Genomic DNA, 23,665 nt, shown 5'->3' with positions numbered 1-23,665 from the left:
TCCTTTTATGAAATAGTGTCATAATAGATTGTATGGGTTTGTTGGGATGCCATAACAAAATACGACAGACTGGGTGGCTTAAACAATAATTCTCAGGGTTCTGGAGGTTAGAAATCCAAGGTCAAGGTGTATGCATATTTGGTTTCGTTTGAGGCCTCTCTCTTTGCCTAGCAGATGGCTGCTTTATCCTCACAAAGGCCTTTCTTCTTATGAGCATCAGTCATATTCGATCAGGACCCCATACTCGAAAGGATGCCTAAAAGCATCTTTTAACTTCATCCCTTTAAAGAGCTCTTCTCCAAATAAGGTTACATTCTGAGCTACTGGGAGCAGGGACTTCAATAAATGAATTTTAAGGGAACATAATTCAGTACCTAACATAGATGAAAAAAAATTTTTTTAAACAAATACAACCCTGTGTTGGTTCCCTTAATATTATTTGAAGTTTTGTTGTTTTGCCAAATCCAAAAATCAGGGCCAGCCATTTAAATAATTATTTCTATCAACATTTTACCACTTTAGTAAAATGTATTTTGGCATTGTTATCATGTCTACAAAGTTTATTTCAAAAACAGAAAGTAAATTCAAAAGAGGTTGCATGTTAAATTAATAAAATGAGTTTTTGGACTATAGTTGCCTGTCATAATGCCTGCCTAGCCCAAGTAGGCACTGGAATAAATACCAGATTGAATAACTGAATTTTTGAATCTAAAGAATCAGGGTTTTAATTTTTTCCTCTTTTTTCCCTTAGACTGTCTGATTTACAGCACTGATGACTTTTAGTGACTTTTGGAGGGGAAAAACATTCTCATTCCCCCAGTCTGCTCTGCTTTTGTCACAGACATATTTCCCAACTGTTGACAAGACTGAGCATTAGCTCTTGTTTACTTTCCTCTCCCATTTGAAGCCTCTAAATAAGAAATAGCCTCTAAAGAAATAGCGCCTCTTGAATAGGGATTTCGGATAGGTCAGCCTTGTGCTAAGCACTTTATTTACTTGATTTCATCTAACTTAGTAGGAGATCTTTCACATTAAAACAGTTAAGAACTCTCCTGAACTCAAGACTTAAAAAGGGAGGTGACTATACTTTGATAATACAATCAAAAGAAAGAGTGTTTCTCTTTGAATAAAAAGTAAGAAGAAAACAGGACAACTTTCCTCAGTAATTTGTTTGAATTCCCCAGTGTGTCCAGCAGAATCACAATTGTATGTATGTGTAACAGCACATTTTCAAAGCCACTTATTACTGAATTATGGCTTGAATTCATGGCATAGCAAAATGATTATGAAAAGATAATGTTACATGAAAGTGATTAAGCTCTTAAGTCATCTCTAAATGGAAAAGATAATTAGTTTCTCTTATATTTGATATTGAATGAGTGAATGAATGAGGCACATATTTCTTGAGAAAATTATTATGTGACATGTACTAGCAATTGGGGCTTCCCTGATAGCTCAGTTGGTAAAGAATCCACCTGCAATGCAGGAGACCTCGGTTCGATTCCTGGGTTGGGAAGATCTGCCGGAGAAGGGATAGGCTACCCATTCCAGTATTCTGGCCTGGAAGGAGTCACAAAGAGTCAGATACGACTGAGCAACTTTCACTTTGTGTAGGATATGAAAATGCTTAAGGTGGTACTAGTGATAAAGAACCCGCCTGCCAACAGGAGGTGTAAGAGACATGGGTTTGATCCTTGGGTCGGGAAAATTCCCTGGAAAAGGAAATGGCAAGCCACTTCAGTATTCTTGCCTAGAGAATCCCATGGACAGAGGAACCTGGAAGGCTACCGTCCATGAGTTTGCAGAGTCAGACATGACTGAAACAACTTAGCACACTTAACACAGATGAAAATTTAGTGAAGTAAGACAGATATCGGAATATCTTGTAGTTTAAAAGGGGCATGCTGTATTAGTTTAGGTATGTCATGTGATTAGTACATGCCTGGCACATAGTAAGCACTAAGTGTACTATTACTATTCTTACATATTAAACTTTGTGATAATCAGTTAACAGAACTGTGGCCTCTTTCCCTCCTTGTTACCTTTCCTCCAATTCTCCATCTCAGAAGCGCTGTTTCTGGTATATCCTTCCAGATATCCTGTGCATTACACACATACATGTGTTTCTGTTCTTTTCTCTACTCAAATGGGAACACTATCCTGTGGCATGCTGCTGCTGCTGCTGCTAAGTCGCTTCAGTCGTGTCCAACTCTGTGCAACCCCATAGACGGCAGCCCACCAGGCTCCCCCGTCCCTGGGATTCTGCAGGCAAGAACACTGGAGTGGGTTGCCATTTCCTTCTCCAACGCATGAAAGTGAAAAATGAAAGTGAAGTCACTCAGTCGTGTCCGACTCTTAGTGACCCCATGGACTACAGCCTACCAGGCTCCTCATGGGTAGTTCATGGGATTTGCCTGGCAAGAGTACTGGAGTGGGTTGCCATTGCCTTCTCCATCCTGTGGCATACCTTTCATTTATTCAGTTTCTATGTCTTGGAGATTTTTCCATGTTTAGTATGTAAATTCTACCTTTTTTTTCTTAATCTGCTACATGGTTTTCATTATGTGAACCATAAGTTATTTAATTTGCTCTACTTGAGCCTTTCCAGGTTATTTCAATTTTCCCCTGAAACACAAAGAGCAATGTAGTGAATAGCTTTACATACAGTTTCTTGTATGTGAAATATACTGTAAGATAAATACTTCTTATTGGAATGGATCAGAGAATGTATATGTATATTTAGAATTAGATTGGGTTTCCCTGGTGGCTCAGATGGTAAAGAATCCACCTGCAATGTGGGAAACCCTGGGCTGGGAAGGTCCCCTGGAGAACAGAACAGCTACCCACTCCAGTATTCTGGCCTGGAGAATTCCATGGACAGAGGAGCCTAGTAGGCTACAGTCCATGGGGTTGCAAAGACATGACTTAGTGATTTTCACACACACATAATTAGATTACCATATAGTTCAGCAAACAACAGATGCAATTTGGGAAGTTGCAGATCTTAGAGCCACTGAATTATAAAACCCAGAAAATAGTTCATGTTCATTGGGATTCTTGTATTTAGTCTTTTCCACTCTAGGATAGACTTTGTTGAGTACCTCAGTTTGAAGCTTATGGAACAATTTACCAGCTGTCTCTGACCCCCTGCCGTACCAGGGATTGCCCAAGATATAAAGAAAAATAAAATCAGAATATACTTTTCTTCTAGTATCTTCCACAGAGACAGGATGAGCTCAGGATATTCTCTTCAGTGTTATGGCTTCTGGGTGTCCCGAAATGTTGAAATACAGTTCTAAAACATTTTTGCTTTTTTAAGTAAAGGGCAACTCAACAGAGCAAATCTCAAAAACTTGGGCAGAATTCACAATTTCCTATGATCCCCAATAGTTCCTAGTTGCCCATGGACAAATACCAGCCTGTCAAAAACATCCCCTTTGATGAGCAAATTAGAAACGTGAAAAAAAAACTTTGCAGATATTTCTCGTAAAGAGAGAGCTGGATCAGGGGAAGATAAGGTTGCTTTCCCGCTTATGAATTTTCATATCCTTTCTGTGCCCAGATCTGATTGTGGTTACAAGATCAGTCATAGCAGCAAGTGTGGATGACTAATGCAGTTATTGAGAGGGGTCTTTAATTTCCTGAAGGCAAACACCATTACCTACCACCTCCATATCACAGACGAGGAGATGCCAGGGCTACTGGGGACTCAGTGATGGAAGAAATTATAAAACTGATGCAATTACTGAGAAAATGATGAAATGTCTCACAAGAAAGGCTTCAATTCCCTTCAATTTCAGGTTTTGTGATACACATCAGCGTGGCTGTGTGTTTAGTATTATTCTCAGCTCCCTGTGTTGTCTTACCCTCATGGTGAACATTTTGTATTAGGCAGGTCATTCTCACCATTTCTCCTCCCACCTCGGCTCTCACATCTTCCAATGATTTTGCTTTGATGACTTTTGTATTAATTAGCAGCCAAGAGTAAATATTTTCACAGTGGAATCTAGGTTAGGTTGAAGGAGAATTAGATCTTTCTCTGGTTCTAACCTATCATGAGATTTAGGGCAAATGACTTGAATTCTCTGATCCAGTTTTTTCTCCCTGAGGCTGGAATTAAGAATCTCCCCTTTATAGAACACAGACTCTTGGCTCAGGACCAGATTCAGAGTTGACCTGTTCAGGGCTCTGGTGGGGGCCAGGAGAGCGTGGAAACATATGGAGTGTGTAGTCCAGAAGAAGAAGTCAAAGATTAGTGAGGACAGGAAAGGCAGAGGAAGAGTGTTCTGTCTCCTTCATTTTTTCTAATAACTCTTCCTTTCTTACTATTCATTTAAGTAAAAGGGCAGAGATAGAAAAGGAGAGATTACAATTAAGTATGTATTAATATATCTGTCTATAGGCACAGCCTTGAACACCTCAATTATTTTTTTACATTCATTTGAGTTCAATGCTGTTCTTGATAGCATCCCATCTCTGAAGACAATGGTGACTTGTATTCAGAGTATATTAAAGTATTTAAATACATTCCAGCCCACTAGACTATCAGGGGAAGTTCTAAAACAGGTAAAATAATAACAACAACAATAATAACTCTTATCTTTACCAGTTTCCAAGGCATTTTCTCGTGTATCGTGTTTAAATCTCACAACTAACTCCATTTTCTGGAGGAATTTGTAACTTTTTTTATATCCTAAAAACTACAATAGAATGGAAAACAGATTTTTAAATTTAATTAATTTTTGTGTGTGTGTGAAATCATTTTTCTCAGTCTTGTAATCTGCCTTGGGAATGTGCCCTCGATGTCTGGGTCTCAAACCCAGAGGTTCTGATTTAATTGGCCTCTATGTGTATCCCAAGGGCGCTGGGTTTTCACAGCTCCAGGTAATACTAAAGTGCCATGTGTTGAGGACCACGTAGCTTAAATAGGTTACAGATGAAATGGTTAACATCTTGGCTCTACCTGCATACAGGAGATTAGAGTTCTCCCTTCCGGGGCACTGGTCATTTTTTTGGGTTCCCCTGGCCCCAGAAGCGCTTCATTTGGGCTCCCAACAGGTCTGTGAGAGGCAGTCACCTTGAAGGCAGTTGCCTTCGCCACGGTTCTCTCTGGTTTTCACCTCCAGCCGAGGAGGCCGCTTGGAGCGCCCCCTGCTGCCGCTGCCGCGCGTTGAGTTACTGCTGGCGGGAAGAAGGGCCGCCTGGGGGCCTGTTCCGGAGGCTTGCTCTCGCTAGGCTCGTGTTAAACAATTCCTCAGCGGTTGCGACTCGCCCTCGCCTGACTGGGAGCACAGAACTGGCTCTCCCAGACTGTCCTTCTCCTCTTTCACCTTGGCCTCACCCCCAGTGCCTTTCCTCTGCCAGCTGGTGAGTGGGTGAGGGACTGGCACGGGGAGCCGCGGGTTCAGAGGTCTACGGCTCTTGCTTCAACAGTGTTTGGACAGAACAGACCGAGGCTCACCCCTTCAAGCCTCGACCCCCTCCAACCTATTTTCCAGTCGCAAGCTTTGGAATCAGTTACTCAGCTATCCTCAGCTGCCAGGACATGCTAACACCATTTTTTTTTTTTTTGAGCTTAACACCTTATTACCAATCAACCGTGAGCTCCCAGATACCTCAGAATTATCCCACTGAGGTGGAGGTTGTCTTCAGCCGCCTGGTCAACAGGGGTCTGCAGGCCTCCTACACCTCTCTCTCTCTGTGCTTGTATTTCCACCACGAAGGATTTGGCTCTGGAGAACCTGGGACACTATTTTCCTGAAATTGGCTGAGGAGAAGCACGAGGTTGAGCCTCTCTTGAAAATGCAAAACCAGCGGCAGTAGCCATTTGCAGGAGTGGGGTAAAACCCAGGACTGTGTGGAAGGCGCCATTCTGATGGTCTGTCCGCGCAGACTCCCGCTTCTGTGACTCCTTGGCGACCGGCCTCCTAGACAAGAAGGTGAAACTCATCAAGAAAATGGGCAGCTACCTGACCAACCTTCACAGGCTGGCTGGTTCCCAGGCGGGACAGGGCGAGTATCTCTTCCAAAGGTACACCTCCAGCATGACTAGTAGCCTCCGAAGTCCAGCAGCCTTTGAAGAGCCCCTCTGGTGACAGCGCTTCTGCCTGAAGCCCCTCTCTGCAGCCACTGAGTAGCTTTTTAAGCACTCTGGAGCTCTTTCCCAAGCCTTGGACCATATGGAAACAGTAAAGCTTTTTGCAGAAAAAACAGAAGGAAAGGAAAGAAAAAAAGCCTGCATGAAGGTTATTTACCAGATCATACTTAAAGAGAAATGATTAGCTGTGTGGCCTCAGGCAAGTCCTTTACTTCTCTGAACCCATTTCCTCTCTTAAAATGAGATGTGAAAGGAAAGCAGGAAAATTGGGAATCCAAAGTAGACTGTTCTGCTTTTGATTCTTATCTTCCAGTTTAAATTCAAAGAATTATGAAGTCTTTACATCAAGGCAGGGACAGTACACTGGGCAACATCCACGGTGACATCATCCATGGTGAGAAATGTGTGGTTAAGGTTGCTCTAGAGAAAGCAGTTACCTTCACGGTAAGCTTAGGTAAGTTCATTACCCTCCCTGTGCCTCAGTTTCCTCATCAGTAAAATGGGATAATAAATATCAAACACAAATATTAACTATTAGTAGTAATGACTGGGAAGAAAATCAGAAAGTGACTAAAAAGATATTTTGCCAACACCATCCCATTCCTTTGGTAGTCCAGCATCATCCAGTTGCTTGTTACAAATGCACACCCCAAATCTACTCAGTCAGAAACTATGAGGGGCAGGGCCTAGGAATATGTTTTGGAATTTTTCTGGAATCTCCAGGTACATGCTAAAGTTGAAGGAGCACTGTTCTAAAATCTTCCTTCCCAAAGTGTGGACCAAACCCCAGAATCATTGGCATCATCTGTGAACTTATTAGATAGACAGTCAGAATCTTGGGCTTCACTCTGGAGCTGCTAAATTATAATCTGTGTTTTAACAAGATCACCAGGTTTTTTTTTTTTTTTTTTTTGCCACACCAAATAACTTGTGGGATCTTCATTCCCTGACCAGAAATTGAACCCATGCCCTCAGCAGTGGGAGCTCAGAGTCCTAACCACGGGACCACCAGAGGTTTCTTGCTCCCAATGCCCCTCCCTCCCCAGGGTATTTCTATGCAAGTTAAATCACAAGAAGCTCTGCCTTAGAACTGCATCTCTAATTCAGTAGTCACTGGCCATTAAAATTAAATTAATTAAAATGAAATAACATTAGAAATTAAATTCTTCAGTCACACTAGCCATATTTCAAGTGCACAAGAGCCACATGGGGCTAGTGGTTGCAGTATTGGACACTGCAGATTATAGAACATTTCCATCATCTCAGAATGTTCTATTGGACAAGTGATGCTCTAGAATAATTATTATTATGTAATTATTATTATTTTTTGTAGCCACAGAGCATCTAGGTGAAGCAGATTACCTGGGACAAGCGTGACAGACTCTAAAAGTCAAGCAAGTGATGTAAATGAATGAAGCAGGCCAATTATAAGAGAATCAAGAGCACAAGGGCAACGGTAAGTGGCCAGTGATACTGCAGGCCCATGGCAGGACTCCAGTTGGGAGTGCTGGCGACTGTGGTAACTTGAGAAAAGCATATTCAGATTCAGCCAATGTTGCCATGGAAGAGGCTAAGCCTAGGCTAGGATAATTGTTTCATTTTTGTTTAAAAAGCTAGACATCTGGATTTTATGTGATTCATAAATTTTGATTACTAGCCACACATGGCTCTTATGCACTTGAAATATAGCTAGTGTGACTGAGGAACTGCATTTCTAATATTATTTCATTTTAATAAACTTTAAGTCAAAATTAAAAAAAATGTTGTGCTTCCCTGGTGGTTTAGTGGCTTCTGTGGTGGTCCTGTGGCTAAGACTCTGCACTGCCTATGCTGAGGGCCTGGGTTCAATCCCTGGTCAGAGAACTAGATCCCATATGCTGCAGCTAAACGGTCCCACATGCCACAACAAAGATCAAAGTTCCTGCGTGTACCTCGACTAAGACCTGGTGAGGCCAAATAAATAAATAAAAATTAATATTAAAAAAAAGAATGAATTCAATTCTGAGGATCCAAGTATAGTATGGTGATTACAGTTAATAATACTGTATTATATACTTGAAAGTATATGAGAGTAGATCTTACATTGGATCTATCTCCAATGTAGAATTGGAGAGTAGAATTGGCAGTTGTGTGAGCTGGTGGAGGTATAAGCTAATGCAAAGTGATGGTAATCATTTTGCAGTGTATAAATGTGTACAGTCAACTCTTTGTACACCTTAAACTTTCACAGTGTTATACGTCAGTTATATTCAGTAAAGCTGGGAAAACAAGGAAAAGGGGAATTTGGATGGAGACACTTAGGGGAAATGTCATGTGACTGGTAGAGGCAGAGACTAGAGTGGTACAGGTGCAAACCAAGAAACACCAAGCGTTGATGGCTATCCTCAGACTAGACAGAGGCAAGGAAGGAGTCTCATCTGATGACTCATCAGAGGGAGCATGATCCTAATAACACCTTGATTTCTGGCCTCCAGGACCACAGGACAATAAATGTTTTTGTTGGCTCAGGTTACCTACTCTCTGGTTCTTTGTTTTGGCATCTCTAGGAAGCGAATGCATTCCATACTAAAAAGTCAAAAGAGTAAAGCTTTAACTTAAACTCTTCTTCTCTTTTGTCTTTGCTTCTTTTTTCTACCACAACATAGTCTAAACATCTTCAGTATATGTTCATCTTGGGAACGATCTTCTGTTACTTTGAATAAGGAGAATGACGGAGAACTGAAATCTAAAAAGAGGGAGAGGTTGAGGCGGAGGTAAGGAGGGTGGGACTAGAAATCTAGACAGATGCATACACTGCCTTAGCAATCAACGTAGCCCCATGAGACAGCGTTGAATTTCCTGAACAAGCCATGCTCCTCTGGGCCGTTGTTAGTTGGGAATCACGGACATGGCTTTTGGTCTTGGAGCTGCCATTTACTAACTCAGAAACACTGGGCAAACCATTATATACAGATGATTTAGTGAGTTGGCCAAAGAATTTGCTTGGGTTTTCATAAAATGTTATGGAAAAATCTGAGTGAACTTTTTGGCCAACGGAATATTTTTCTCCTCAGTAAAGTGAGGGAGCTGGGTTACACCAGGAAGCCTCCCTTGCTTGCCCTGCACTGAACAGCATCTGAACCAGTCTGCACCTGCTGTAGCGTATATCACTTGCTTGTTCTTGGTTATTGCCTATCGCTGCCACAAGACTGTGAGCTCCTTGAAGCAGGGACTATATTGTTCACCACCAGATCTTGTTGAACCCCTGACCTCACACACAACAGTTCAACAAAAAGTAGTCTGTTACAATAACACTGTATTTATGATAATTCTGTACAAATCTATGATAAAAATTTTCTTACAGAGAGCTAGAGGAAAAAAAAAATCTGTGTGCATGTAACTGTTTAACTCTTTTCTGTGAGTGCTGCCAGGGACTGCTCTTCTATTTTCTATTTGGCAATCAGTCTCTGCGAGTCCCCCTCCCCGCGGTGGCTTCCACCTCACTGAGCTCTGACACTATTTGTGCATTTGGTACAGTGCCCAAAGCTGTGCTGAGGACAACTAAAGTGCTTGCCCAGGGTAGATTTTTGTATATATGTGTACGTGTACTTGATGTTTTGTGCTTTTCAATGATGAGAGTAGAGCCTTACAAGTCGTTTCAGAGAGGAAACAAGAAAATGACAGAGTACTGGAGGTGTTTACCAAGGGTTTGGAAACAAGGATTTTTCCTTTGCTCAAGGGAAGACATCAGAACTGTAGATATACATGTATAGTTGAAGCCGTAAAGAAAAACGAGCCAGGGAGAGCACTTCAAACAGAGGAGGTTGGTTTCTGCAATGAGTATCAAATGAAGTCTTTCCTTAGGAGTGATTTCATTTCAGGATAAAGAGGAATTTCACGATGCACAGTTACTGTGTGAAAAATGTATAATGTGGTCTTTAGTGATTTTTGCAGAGTGATAGACACATCAAGGTGTTGGCATTTTGGTGAACTAGTTTTACAAAAAGCAAGGCTATTTCTTCATAAGGTGATTTCTAAAATCTTTTCTGTTGTAAATTTCTATGCTTATCTGAGTAGGTTTTTTTCTATTTTCAGAATTAGCCAAAGTAGGTTTTATCCAAGCTAAAATTTTATAGAGGATGTGAGAAGAAAATGTAAAGACTTCTTCCAGGGGACCAATATATTCATATCCTCCCCTAAAACAAAAGTTCTTAAAATGTATAAGCTTGCATCGCCATTCCTCAGATGGCCACAAGATGGCAGCCTTGGGCCAGGAGTAGGAGACAGGTCCCCGCGCCCCCCGCCCCAAATGTATTTGCTAGCTGCTGTGCTGTTGGAAAAGACACAAGATTTGGTTGTTTCTTTGCTTCTGCACCTCTACAGTGTGGTTAGCTGGTATCCTTGTTCACCACTGACATTTCATGAATATAACCTAGAAGAAATCTTAAACAATCCTGCAATTTTGAAAGTTGCTCTGGGTGTACTTTGACCACGCTCTCCACCCAATTCTGGCATTATTTGCAGTTTCCTCCACACTGACACTTTGGAGAATGGGCTCAGAGGGAGCTCTTAATGACCTATACTCCCCAATCTCCCCACTGCTAGCCTCTTTTCTGCCTCTATGTTGAATATTTTTAATACAAATTTACTTCCTATCTCAAGGATTTATGCCAGTGTTTTTTTGGTCATTAGACTCCTCTCCTTCTCAATCATTAAAAAACAGTGTAGATTCCTGGGGTCACCTCATATCTACTGAATCTGAATCTCCAACAATGAGGTGCAAGGGTCGTGATTTTAGTAATCTGTCATAGGTGATTCTTCTAATTTTTGAGAATCTCTGATATAATAAGAACCCCTTCACTGCCCTGGATTCTGGTGGGTCAAGGAAGATACTTCTTCAAATAACCTGTGAAATGATGAAAGAGAGAAGAGGATGACTGATGATGATGATAATAATATGGTCTATGCCATAATAGACCCATATATCTCTCAGAATCAGTCAGGCAAGGCCAGTATTTCCTGGGATGGATGCTGGGTCATCATATTGCCAATAAAGAACAGAAAGTAATATGATTGGCTACTGCAGTCAGTCAGACTGAATTTAGTTTTGCAAAAGTTCTTTTAAGTGGTGAAACAGGGGCAAGAAGGGTACTAGGGAAGAGGTGGATCTATCTTGTAATCCAATAGAGTTAAATAATAAACTTCCCAGAAAAGTAGATGTTAAGACCATAAACCCTTAACTTGAAATTCATTAGCCTCTTTCCTTTGAAATTACTGTCTTATCACCATGATGCTCAATTGTTTTCAGTGAGGATTCCTCCAAGAGTCAATTTCAGCAGCAGTTTTAGGGACTGGTTGCTGATTCAGTATAAAGTCAAAAACTAAGCAGTAAGTACAACTAGTAAACAAAGATACAGTAAAATACAGAAACAGTAATAGTAATCAAAGAAAAGCAAATTAATAAAAATGAGCATGTCACCTGTTAAATTAGCAAAAAAAAGTTGCAAGTGATAATATTCAAGGTAGATAAGTATTTTATGATCACAGCTTTCTTATGCATTACTGGTAGCACTAGGCATTGGTACACCTCTTTAGGAATGTAATTTAGGAATATGTATTTGGAGCCACAAAAATGTTCATATCCTCAGCTTCAATATTCTCATTCCTGGAGATGTAGATCCTAAAGAAATAAAATAAAATATGGGAAAAACTTCTATCTCAGGGATGTACATTACATTATTTAACATTGCTGTTTAGCAAAAATTAAAAAAGGAAGCAGCCACAGTGTATCATTGCTTCATTAAATTTGATGCAGCTACTGTTTAGTTTATTACAGAGGCATTAAAAATCATGATTATGAAGACAAAGGAGAGCAAAAACCTTATGAAATAATTTTAATGAAAAATATAAAATATACTATTGTTACAAAAGAAGCAACAGGCCTCTAATGAAGTCATGAGTGCTAAGCTCACATCACCGAACTGAAACTTAGAACTTACCCTAGTTGCAGTTTCAGTCTCTTCCAGGAATGTAGTTTTAACTGCTCAGTTTGGAATTTTCTGGTCAGCACCAGTGAGGCCATCTGATGAAACCTGGTCCACTGGAGAAGGGAATGGCAAACCACTTCAGTATTCTTGCCTCGAGAATCCCATAAACACTATAAAAAGGCAAAAAGGTGTGACACTGAAAGATGAACTCCCCAGGTTGGTAGGTGCCCAATATGTTACTAGAGAAGAGTGGAGAAATAACTCCAGAAAGAATGAAGAGATGGAGCCAAAGCGAAAACAACAGTCAGTTGTGGATGTGACTGGTGATGGAAGTAAAGTCCTTTGTTGTAAAGAGCAATATCGCATAGGAACTTGGAATGTTAGATCCATGAATCAAGGTAAATTAGGAGTGGTCAAACAGGAGACGGCAGGAGTGAATATCGACATTTTAGGAATCAGTGAATTAAAATGGACTGGGATGGGTGAATTTAATTCAGATGACTTTTATATCTACTACTGTGGGCAAGAATCCCTTAGAAGAAATGGAGTAGCCCCTCATAGTCAACAAAGGAGTCTGAATTGCAGTACTTGGATGCAATCTCAAAAACGATAGAATGATCTCTGTTCATCTCCAAGGCAAACCATTCAATATCACAGTAATCGAAGTCTATGCCCCAACCCACTAATGCCAAAGAAGCTGAAGTTGAATGGTTCTATGAAGACCTACAAGACCTTCTAGAACTAACAACCAAAAAAGATGTCCTTTTAATCATAGGGGACTGGAATGCAAAAGTAGGAAGTCAAGAGATACCTGGAGGAACAGGCAAGTTTGACCTTGGAGTACAAAATGAAGGAGGGCAAAGGCTAACAGTTTTGTCAAGAGAACGCACTGGTCATAGCAAACACCGTCTTCCAACAACACAAAAGACAACTCTACATGTGGACATCACCATATGGTCAATACTGAAATCAGACTGAGTATATTCTTTGCTGTCAAAGATGGAGACGCTCTATACAGTCAGCAGAAACAAGACTGGGAGCTGACTGTGGCTCAAATCATGAACTCCTTTTTGCCAACTTCAGACTTAAATTGAAGAAAGTAGGGAAAACCACTAGACCATTCAGGTATGACCTAAATCAAATCCCTTACAATTATACAGTGGAAGTGACAAATAGATTCAAAGGATTAGATCTGATAGAGTGCCTGAAGAACTATGGAGGGAGGTTTGTGACCATGTACAGGAGGCAGGGATCAAGACCATCCCCAAGAAAAGAAATGCAAAAAGGCAAAATGGTTGTCTGAGGAGATCTTACAAATAGTCGAGAAAAGAAGAGGAACTAAAGCCAAAGGAGCAAAGGAAAGATATACGCATCCAAATGCAGAGTTCCAAGAACAGCAGGGAAAGATAAGAAAGCCTTCCTAAGTGATCAATTTAAATAAATAGAGGAAAACAATGGAATGGGAAAGACTAGAGATCTCTTCAAGAAAATTAGAGATACCAAGGGAACACTTCATGCAAAGATGGGCACAATAAAGGACAGGAATGGTATAGACCTAACAGAAACAGAAGAGATTAAGAGGTGGCAAGAATACACAGATGAACTATACAAAAAAGATTTTCATGACCCAGAAAACCATGATGGTGTGATCACTCACCTAGAACCAGACATCCTAGAATGCAAAGTTGAGTGGGCCTTAGGAAGCATCTCTACAAACAAAGCTAGTGGAGGTGATGGAATCCCAGTTAAGCTACTTCAAATCCTAAAAGATGATACTGTGAAAGTGCTCCATTCAAGTGTCAGCAAATCTGGGAAACTCAGCAGTGGTCACAGGACTGGAAAAGGTCAGTTTTCATTCCAATCCCAAAAAAAGGCAATACCAAAGAATGTTTAAATCACTGCACAATTGCACTCATCTCACATGCTAGCAAAGTAATGCTCAAAATTCTTCAAGCCAGGCTTCAACAGTATGTGAACCAAGAACTTCCAGATGTTCAAGCTGGATTTAGAAAAGGCAGAGGAACAAAAGATCAAATTGCCAGCATCCGTTGGATCATTGAAAAAGCAAAAGAGTTCCAGAAAAACATCTACTTCTGCTTTACTGACTACGCCAAAGCCTTTAACTGTGTAGATCACAACGAGCTGTGGAAAATTCTTAAAAGAGACCCGAATACCAGACCACCTGACCTGCCTCCTGACCTGCCTCCTGAGAAATCTGTATGCAGGTCAGGAAGCAACAGTTAGAACCGGACATGGAACAATGGATTCGTTCCAAACTGGGGAAGGAATACCTCAAGGATGTGTATTGTCACCCTGCTTATTTAAGTTATATGCAGAGTACATCATGTGGGTCCTTGTTGCTGCGCACGAGCTAGTTGCCGAGAGTAGAGGCTACCCTCTGGCTGCAGTGTGCGGACTTCTCATCGCGGTGGCTTCTCACGTTGTGGAGCACAGGTTCTAGGGCGTTCAGGCTTTAGTCGTTGTGGCACATTGAACCTGTGTCCTCCAGCACTAGCAAGTAGATTCTTGCCACTGGACCATTAGGGAAGTGCAATGATTGAATTTTAAATACAGTTCTGTACTAAACTATATACAAATAGAACAGGAAGGAAATAGACCATTGTTATAAAGTTGGTGTGTCAGGTGCTTGATTAGGTATAAGTATTTTTATTTTCTGTTTTCCAAGTTTTATGTAAATCAGAGTCCTGCTATCTCCTCCTGCCCCCTTGGACCCACTCTCTGCCCGGTTTCTAGCTACAGAGACTGACTAGAGGCGTTTGGACCATGGGGAGGCCCACTCAGGGTGTGGAGGGAGGCAGAAGAGTGAGCAGGTTCAGCTCTCTGCCTTCAGGATCGCTGCGGACTCCTCAGGGACAGTCCTTTCCTCAGAACTCCCTTCTGAGTTCTGGTGTCCACTCCCTCTCCTCATAAAAGGCACAGTGAGAAAACGAAGTTTCAGTTTTATCTGGGGACTCAGTAAGGACTACAACCTGGGAGACAGCCTTTCAGAGAGCTCTGAGGAACTGCTCTGAGGATGTAAGGGGAGAGGTGAGTATATAATGTGATATTGACTAAGGAGTAGGTGCGGCCCAGCACACGTCTCAGTAGACATTTGCTGCACAGGGAGCAGGTATCTCAGTTAATTATTCTTGTGCTTTTCTAAGTGTGGGAAGGTGCAAGACTCTGGGTTCATATTACTATCTCAGGGCCTGTTTCCCTGAAGCATAGAATGCCTCAACTTTTTCTTAGTCCTGAATTCCTTTTAGGGTGTACTGTTGGTCATTGACAGTAATCCTTGCAGAACTAGATGGCAAGGGACATTCCTTGTTTTCACCACTTTCCTGTCCCTTGTGAGTTTTCTGTACCCTCTCCATAACCGTCGAAAATAGTCTTTTCTTACTAAGCCCATATAGGATTGCCCTAAGTTGGGTGTGCTTTCAGTTTCTTCCTGAGATACTTGCTGCTACTCTATTAATCATGCCCTTTCATTTTCTATATTTTTGGTGCTTTGACATCTGGGGCCTTACTAACCCTGGAGAGACTGTCCCTCCCAGGGCAACCAGTTCCTGGAGACAGTGAACATCTCAGCTGCAAGCATACCTTTTATATGCAAGTGAACCAATCCTGAGTCCGTACCTCCACCACCTGTGGGCCACTATTACTCTGTCTTGATCACTCCAGGGCCAGATACCAGACAACTAGGAATAAACCTTAAGTACCCAACAGCCTGCTGAAATCATTCAAACTAGCCAATCCTAAACCTATTTGCCCTGTCTTCCCAGCTCCTCACAGAAACTAAAATGGAGCCTCTTGCCCAACTTTCCCCTTTGCTTCCTCTACTTCTGGACAGACCCATGGCTTGGCATGACCCCTCCCTTTGGTAACTGTTGCCAGCTAAAAATTGTCACTTGCCATCTGCCTCTGTGGGCTTCCCTGGTAGCTCAGTGGTAAAGAAGCTGCCTGCCAATGTATAAAATGCAGGACACGTGGGTTTGATCCCTGGGTTGGGAAAATCCCCTGGCGAAGGAACCCACTCCAGTATTCTTGCCTCGAGAATTCCATGGACAGAGGAGCATGGTGGGCTACCACAAAGAGTTGGACACAACTTAGTGACTTAACAACAACATCTGCCGCTATAAGGATTAGGTTGGGCTACTTCAGTCTCTGACCTGAAAGAAGTTCAGGGTGGAGATCAGGCATGAGGCACTCTGTACTCTGGATAAACTGGCAGAACAGGTTTTGGATAGTTAAATATTTTCAGGAGATTTTATGAGTCCAGTTTTTTGAATCTTCTCATATTTAGAAAAGCACTAAAATAATTAACAGAGACATCCCCTCCTCATGACTAGCAGCAACCTTCTGTTTATATGTGTGTTTGTCTGTACTTATCTCCCTTCACTAAAATCAAATAAAGTACTGACCTTCCCCCAACCACTTTGGAGCAATTCCTGAGAACTCTCTCCTGGGCTATTGCCCCCAGTAAAAACTTAACTCACAACTCTCACCCAGTGCATTTTTTTTTTTCAGTCAATACTGTGAATAACAAATTATCTTTTCAATGATAATCTCTGTTGTCCTTACCATACCTGAATAATAAAACCTACTTTTTAGAACAGATATAAACATTTTGATACTTTTTTTTTTTTTTCCAAATATAATGCCCACTAGAACTTGTGACATTGCAGAAGAGTCATAATTGGAAATGATGTAGCTGTGTGGTGGGCTTTAGCAGAAGGATGTGTCAAGGGACTTCACTGGTGGCCCAGCGGCTAAGACTCTGCCCCCCAATGCTAGGGGTCCAGGTTCACTCCCCCCTCAGGGAAGTAGATTCCACGTGTCTCAACTAAAGATCCTGCATGCTGCAAAGATCGAAGAGCCCATGTGCTGCAAATAAAACCTTGTGAAACCAAATAAATAAATTCATATTTTTAAAAAGGGAGAGAGACTATTACCTTAAAAAAATGTGTTTAGAAAAAGAGACCCCAAATGAAATCATTTGTCCCCTAAAATACCAAGATTTAGTTGCAGTTTCAACACCTACTAGAAAAGTGACCGCTTAAACAGTCAATCTGAAATTTCCTCATCAGCCCTTTTGAGGAATCCTTTGTGATAAAGACCCCTACTGTTCCCTTTCGCCCAAAGACATCAGCCTGGCCTAAAAGAATCCTTTCTTTTGCTAATACCTTCTTGCCTCACCCTCATTCTGCCTCAGAGCTTCTCTATTTACTGATTGGGTCGCTGCCTGATTCAAGAATTATTGAAGAAAGCCAATTAGATCTTCAAGTTTACTCAATTGAATTTTGGTTTTTGACCAATGAAAATCTCTCCTATTCCCTCAATAGCCCAACATTCCCCTCAATGGGAATGCTGTTGTAATAGTAATAGATAATAAAAAAGAGCAGCTAAGATATTGAAATACGGGGACTTCCCTGATGGTCCGGTGATTAAGACCCTGTGCTTCCAAAGAAGGGGGCACAGGTTGGCTCCCTGGTTGGGGAACTAGGATCCCACGTGATGTGTGGTGTGGCCAAAAAATTAAAAAATTGAAAATATGAAGATACAGCCTAGTTGTCAGCAGTCTGGGTGTTTCATAGAGACAATCAGGAAAAATGTTTAGGGGTTTCTGTTTTAATGAAGTTTAAAAAGCATTGGGGGTAAAAACAAAGAATAATTTACTCAAAGTTGGTGCTGGTGGTGCTGGTGTATTAATACATGTTAGAAACGAGTGGCCAAGAAGCATCAATCTGCCTGAGCTCTGGTCATTTTTCAAGCTTGGATGAATGTAAGGCAAAATCAAATTGTTACAAGTAGATTTGAACCATATATTAGCTAATTTTCATGGCAAAAACAGGAACAGGAAAAGCAATAGATAAGAGTGTCTCTGGGCCTCTTTGCCTGCATTTAAGAAATAAATTTTTGTAAAGTAATTAACCTCCAATTAAAATAAATAAATTTATATTAAAAAAAAAGAAATAAATTTGTTTCTGCAATGGATGCACCCTCAAGTCAGTCTTGAAAAGGAGTTGGGACTGTGGCATGATATTAATATAGGTACTGAAAAAATTCATCAAGTCATACATATCACCCCTGAAAATAGAAGCAGGAACTGAGAGTGGGTCTTGTGGACCTTCCATCACTCCCTTGCCTTACGAATAATCATTGTCATTCTTCAGGGAAAGTTCCAGACCTGCATTATTTGTAACATCAGCCTTTGCTGTCTTTTTTATGAGCCAGAGGCAGTGAGCATTATGCCCAGAGGCCATTGGCTGAGGTCACAGAAATGATTCCTGGAGCATCTTCAATTGTTAATAAAAATCCCAGGAAGCCCGGTAGCTACTGGGTAGAATGTGGAGCCAAGCAGCAGGGAGGGGAAACAGGAAGAAGAGAAGGGAAACGGAAATTAACTCACTTGAGATGTCAAAAGGTAAATGAGTACTTTTACTTCTGATCCTCCCTTTCCCCTGGAAATGAAATAGATTACCAGAGTGGAGGCTTCCCTTTTCTTTCTAGGTTATTTGTGTAGACTATACCTTTTTATTTTATTTATTTTTCAGCTTTATTGAGGTTTGACTATGCTTTTAGAGTTTGATTTCTTGTAGCGAATTCTTGCTAGGTGCTCAAAGGGCTGACCCCTTTCTCCCAATTGTACATGAAAATGGGTAACAGAGATTAAGCTTCTTGCTTTAGAAAATGTCATATATAATTGTATACACACACACAAGATTTTCTTTTAAGCATTTTTTTTTTTTTTTTGGTAAACTGAAAAGATTGGAAAACTTGAATGATCGTCAACAACGATTTGGTTAAATAAATTTGGGTCCATTCATTCTGAGGCACTGAGCTCTACCTGCAGGTGGTATTTGAGTTAGCAGAGGCCATTTTTAATGAGAAAGCTTTTTATGGAAAGATGTTCACAATGTTCTTTTCAATAGCAAAAGAAGGTTCAGAACAGTTTGTATAGGATGCTAACATTGTTTTAAAAATATGTATATTCTTGTGTGTGCATAAAGAAGGTGCCGAAAGAAAAAACGAGAAACTGATAGCTGGTGGTCCAGGAAGGTGATGTTGGCAGGATGCCAGGGAAGGGAGGGAACCACTATGATTTTGATCTATAAGAATATATTGCCTATTTAATAAGCAAGTCAACATAATTTAACTAAAAAGAAATCTTCACTTTGTCTTGCTGTATAAAAGGATTCCTGGTGTTTCCATTCTTGGCTTCCCTGATATATAATACCGGATATTCTTGTTGGCTTTTCTGGAGTATTTCTTGAACATGGGACAGAAAAGGAAGAACATGAATTGAATTTTCCTTCATCCTCAAATCTGTGTGTGTGGGGTAGTGTGTGTGTATATATGTGTACGAGCATGTTGCTGGGTGTGTATATTCCAAATCAGCCATTAAGGAGAGCCAAGAGTGCCAGCGTCTGAGAAACTGCTAAGTTGTTCTGTGGGAGATGTTGTTAAGTCAGATTAACACTTCCAGCATCATGTTGGGGAGTACTTTGAAAGAAGGTAATAAAGATGTCAGGGCCAAATTTTGAGGGGCCTTTGCTAAGACTCCTAAGCTAGGGAGTTTGCCTTTATTCTGCCCGCCAAGGGGATCCATTGGGGAGATTGGTGGTTCAGATCATTGTCTAAGAAGAGGCAATGATAGTGGCCAGACAGACTTAGCAAGTCCAGAAGATGCAGGAAAGAGGGTCCTCCAAATCAGATTTTTCCTTCCCAGAGATAGGTCATCTCACATCCGGGGTTAAGACACATATCATGCAGTTGATACATACATTTAGAAAGCAGGGGCAGGGACTTCTCTGGTGGTTTGGTGGCTAAGACTCTGCATTCCCAATGCAAGGGGCCTGGGTTCAACCCCAGCCAGGGAACTAGATCTCACATGCTGCAGCCAAGAGTTTACGTGCTGCAACTAAGACCCGCTGCAGTCAAATAAGTTAAAAAACAAAACAAAAAAAAAACAACTGGAGTGGACTGGAGTTGGAAGGAGGAATGTAACACAGGCTGGGAAGTTATATTTTTGAAACCAATAATGAACGGTTAAAGGCATCAGGGGAAAAAAGCCCACATAAGAGAATCTCAAAGGAGCTGCTAGTTTGTTAGAGAAGGCCTCAGCTAGTCTCAAACACATCCTTACCAGAGCGTGGGCAGCTTTACCTATCAACTCCCTGGCAACTTGTTCCCTAATTTATCCAGCTGAGACAGACAACAGAACAAAGAAAATTGCACCCCAGCAACATAAATCGAAAGACCTCTTTCATCCCTATCCAGTGGCTCCTTTGAGTTGGTCCTAGACACTGTTGTGAGGGACCAGCTCTGGAAAAAGGGGAAAGACATAACAGCATGTGATCCCACCCTCAGTTCCTCACTGGTAAACTAGCTGTGACCTGTTTCCAGAGTTAAATGAAACAATGTATACAAAGCACTTACCACAGTGCCAGACCTATGGTTCCAGTTCAGAAAATGGCTCTGATCATGCCACAGTGTAGAAGTAATAATTATTGCCTCTTAGTAGATAAGGAAACTAAGGCTGAGAAAGGTTAAGTTAACAAGCCCAAAGTTACACAGCAAGAAAGGAAAGGAGCCTAGATTTGAAGCCTGGTTGCTCTGACTTCAAAGTCCCTCTTCTTCCTGCTTGCTCAGGGCAGTTTGCAAATAAACTTGCAAACATGAATTCAAACCTCACCTTAAGATGCTCAAAGGCTGAATGGCTTTGTTTACAACAGCAGATCCAATACCTTCTTATTTCAGAGCAGAGGCCTACATGGCAAAATACAGAAAGAGAAGAAAATAAGCAGGTATTTCCACGGTCTGCACCCTATCAGTCTGCTGAGTGGAGCTGACAAGCATGATGTACAGGAAAGAACTCCAAATGTATTGAGATTGTATTCCAATGTATTCACGTTGATGTATTGAGATGGAATGATCTGAGAAAACATTTACTCCCAATTTTGTTTCATGTATGTATTACTGATGTCTTTTCTTGATATCTTTTCTTCTTCTTGTTTAGTCGCTAAGTCATGTCTGACTCTTGTGACCCCATGGACTATAGCCTGCCAGGCTCCTCTGTCCATGGGATTTCCCAGGCAAGAATACTGGAGTGGTTTGCCATTTCCTTCTCCTGGGGAACTTCTGAACCCAGGGATCGAACCTGGGAATCCTGCACTGGCAGGTGGATTCTTTACCACTGAGCCAGATATATTTATATTAATGGGAATTGTAAGATTTCATAGCTAGGTATTAATATAAATGTGATACCATAAGTGAAATGTTAACAGCCTCTTAACAATGTCCCAATTAATTGTATTTTAACAATTATGACTTGGAAAGACTTTTTCTTTTTTTAAAATTATACCGGGGAGAGTCCTCTAGAGCAGGGATTGTGAACTCCAGCCTGTGGGCCAATCCAGCCTGCTGAAAGGTTGCTGCTACAAGCTGTGTGTTACGCCGGGATTGGTGACCTCCAGAGGAGAGGATTTCGATCCAGGGTCAGAGATGAGGCTTGACTACTTGGAACTTTTTGTGTAGCAAAGTTTTATTGAAGTATAATAGAGATAGGGAAAGCTTGTGACATAGACATCAGAAGGGGACAGAAAGAGTGCCCCCTTGCCAGTTTTTAGCAAAGTGTTTTATGTCTGTTAGAAAGCCATGAGGGCTTCTCTGGTAGCTCAGTTGGTAAAGAATCTACCTGCAATTCAGGAGACCCAGGTTTGATCCTGGGTTGGGAAGATCCCCTGGAGAAGGAAATGGCAAACAACTCCAGTATCCTTGCCTGGAAAGTCCCATGGACAGAAGAGCCTGGTGGGCTACAGTCCATGGGGTCCCAAAGAGTTGAGCACTCTTTAATTTTGTGTAGGGAAGGGAAAACATCTGCCACTTGCAGTTTATTTCTTCTTGCTGCTTGGGGACCTTTGGCCTTGCTACCTGTTACCCTCTCACTGCTGCCTGGTCATGTAAATAAAGTTTTGTTGGAACTCATTTGTTTATGTCTTCTTACAGGTTACAAAGAGCTGAGTAGTTGCAACAGAAACCGCATGACCTGTAAAGCAATATCTACTAGCTGATCTTTTACAGTAAAACTTTGCTGATCTTTGTACTACAAATATGTACCAAAAGGAAGTATGGTATTTCTGTGCTCCAACGTCCCAATATATATGATGTCAGAACAATAACAGTCTTTCTCCACTGATGCATGTGTCTTAACATCTGGAAGATAAATACCTTTTATATGGACACTGTATATACTTATCTCTTAGAATGAAATATGGTGTCAGGTGAAATATGCAAAAAATTGCCTCTCTAGACAAATACTTTGAGTTTGTCTCAAATGACTATGTTTGGGAGGGAAACATATCCCCCCGAAGTGTTTGGAAATGAATGTGATACGAAAGAACAAAGGATTCTGAGATCTCTGGGGTGGGACCTGGTATTGATGAGCTGACCAGGCCAGGATTGTGCCTTGCCTCAGCACCTCAGTGAGGAGCAGAGCAATTCCTGACTCTTTTCCATCCCTGACCTCAAGCATCAAAGAACATCAAGAGCATGAAACCCATGGGCCATGTTCTCTGTCACTGGTGTCTCCTGATTGGCCTAGAGATACCAATGGGTACCTGGCCTTGTTCACTCATGCCTCCCCTGGCAGCATAGTACCAGACAAAGCAGCTAAGGTAAACCTAAGTCCCTCTTTAGGCCTTGGAATCCAACCCATGAAAGAGTGTCCCCAGGTCTAGGACTAACTAAGCTAAGGTAAATCTAAGTCCCTCCCATCCACTCTTTAGGTCTTGGAATTCAACTCTTGAGTGTCCCCAGGCCTAGGACTGATGAGTAGAAGTGAGGGAAAATGGGAAGGAAAAAGAAATAACCAGTTTCCTGTGGCATCCAGTCTACCAGCCTGAGTGAGCTTGTCTGATTAACTTCATGTATGTTGGGAAGGAAACTAGTGATTAAAACAAGAGCTGAAAGCTCTTAAGTTTTCTCCATCATTGCTTCAGATTAGAACAAATCATCTGTTCTATCTGAAAATTCCAGTGTCACAAGTTCTGTCTCTCTAGCTCCTGCAGGGACTATGACTTAGGCATCATTGTTAGTTGTTTCCGCTCTTGCATTTAGAAAAGGCCTAAGACCAGATGTTCTTGAGGATGTGGGCACATTGGGGAGTGATGCCTTCAGAAGTGGGCATGGGGGGTTTGTCAGGGCCAGAAGGGACTTGGAATATAAGTTTTATACATGTTCTGAGTGAGTGAGTGAAGTTGCTCAGTCGTGTCCGACTCTTTGCGACCCCGTGGACTGTAACCCACCAGGCTCCTCCGTCCATGGGATTCTCCAGGCAAGAATATTGGAGTGGGTTGCCGTGTTCTAGGCCAGCCCTATCTCTGAATCGCTTTTCCCCAGCCACACTACACACCCCAGTGTAGGTTTCCAGCAATGAAACCACTGGGGATGAAACTCCTTTACAATAAACATGATGTGTTAAAACAAAATAACAGCTTCATAAATCATACTAGAGAGTGCTGCAATACATCAGTTGGTTCAGCTGCAACACTCCTGCTGATCTATGCAGTCAGGACACAAATCTATTCAGGCATAATTTTTT

General features: G+C 41.5%; 1 long non-coding RNA gene across 1 annotated transcript; it reads left to right on the top strand.

The window, feature by feature from the left end:
• The first annotated feature begins 5,204 nt into the window (after positions 1-5,204).
• On the top strand, positions 5,205-8,084 carry LOC138429969 (uncharacterized). Its single transcript, XR_011252927.1, has 3 exons — positions 5,205-6,296; positions 6,411-6,551; positions 7,431-8,084. It is a non-coding gene; the product is annotated as an uncharacterized lncRNA (long non-coding RNA).
• The last annotated feature ends 15,581 nt before the right edge of the window (positions 8,085-23,665 follow it).

Source organism: Ovis canadensis, chromosome 25 (assembly GCF_042477335.2).
Source record: "Ovis canadensis isolate MfBH-ARS-UI-01 breed Bighorn chromosome 25, ARS-UI_OviCan_v2, whole genome shotgun sequence".
Lineage (NCBI taxonomy): Eukaryota > Metazoa > Chordata > Mammalia > Artiodactyla > Bovidae > Ovis > Ovis canadensis.
The sequence above is the reverse complement of the archived record's forward strand: the minus strand, read 5'-3'. Positions and strand labels throughout refer to the sequence as shown.